General features: G+C 42.2%; 1 non-coding gene across 1 annotated transcript; it reads right to left on the bottom strand.

Moving 5' to 3' along the window:
- Window positions 1-784: 784 nt before the first annotated feature.
- On the bottom strand, window positions 785-892 carry LOC148553567 (small nucleolar RNA R71). Its single transcript, XR_015893672.1, has one exon. It is a non-coding gene; the product is annotated as a small nucleolar RNA R71 (small nucleolar RNA).
- Between the last annotated feature and the right edge of the window lie 332 nt (window positions 893-1,224).

The following is a 1,224-nucleotide window of genomic DNA, read 5'->3' as shown; positions in this document are numbered from 1 at the left end:
TTGATTTAATTTTCTGTTTGAGTAATTTACTTTCTGTTTTAGTTAATTTCTTCCCTTCCCCCTACTTTTTCTTTGTTATTTACAATTCATTTTACTAACCCACTAACTGTTTGATATATTGCATCACTCACACTAACAGTAATTCTGACAGAAATACTTTCTGCATCTATTTTCCTTGCTTGTACTTGTTGGTTGTATGACAGGGAGAAAAAGCGGGGCTTCAACTTCCTTTGATTTTGAACCTGAGAGGACCTTCTTGAGATTAATAAGGGAAGCAAGAGGAAAAAGAGTAGTTGGTGCTGAGGAAGAGGAGGAATACTTTGAACCAAACATGGAAGAAAACATGGAAAACCATCATAAAGAAGAGACTCACAACCATGGCGGAGGAGGTCGAGCAAATCATGCTGGGAAGGATAGAAGAGTTTTAGGCTCTTACATCAATCCAAACCCAGGAAATTGTGGAAGTAGCATTCAAAAGCCAACCATCCATGCCAACAATTTTGAACTGAAGCCACAGCTCATCACCCTTGTTCAGAACAACTGTTCGTTCGGAGGGAGTGTCCAAGAGGACCCCAATCAACATCTAACCACCTTCCTGAAAATATGTGACACAGTGAAGTCTAATGGTGTTCATCCTGATGCCTATAGACTGCTTTTATTTCCATTCTCACTCAAGGATAAGGCAGCCAAGTGGCTGGAGTCTTTCCTGAAGGAGAGCTTGACAACTTGGGAAGATGTGGTGAACAAATTCTTAGCAAGATTCTACCCCCCTCAACGAATTAATAGGCTGAGAGCTGAGGTCCAAACTTTCAGGCAACAAGATGGTGAGACTCTGTATGAAGCATGGGAGAGGTATAAGGACCTAACAAGGAGGTGCCCACCAGATATGTTTAACGAATGGGTGCAGCTGCACATTTTCTATGAAGGCCTGCCATATGAATCAAAGAAGGCAGTAGACCATTCATCTGGAGAATCTTTGAACAAGAAGAAGACCATTGAGGAAGCCATAGATGTCATTGAAACTGTAGCAGGGAATGACTACTTCTATGCTTCCAAAAGAGGGAACACGAGAGGAGTGATGGAGCTAAACAATGTAGATGCTCTGCTAGCCCAAAACAAGCTCATTACCCAGCAGCTGGCTGACCTAACCAAGAAGATAGAGAGGAACCAAGTAGCAGCAATCTCCACTTCATCAACAACCCAAGAAGGAGTGAATGAAGAAGC

Source organism: Arachis ipaensis, chromosome B7, assembly GCF_059453495.1.
Source record: "Arachis ipaensis isolate K30076 ecotype BB chromosome B7, ASM5945349v1, whole genome shotgun sequence".
NCBI classification, from domain to species: Eukaryota; Viridiplantae; Streptophyta; class Magnoliopsida; order Fabales; family Fabaceae; genus Arachis; species Arachis ipaensis.
Note: the sequence above shows the minus strand (reverse complement) of the source record. Positions and strands in the feature narration are given on the sequence as shown.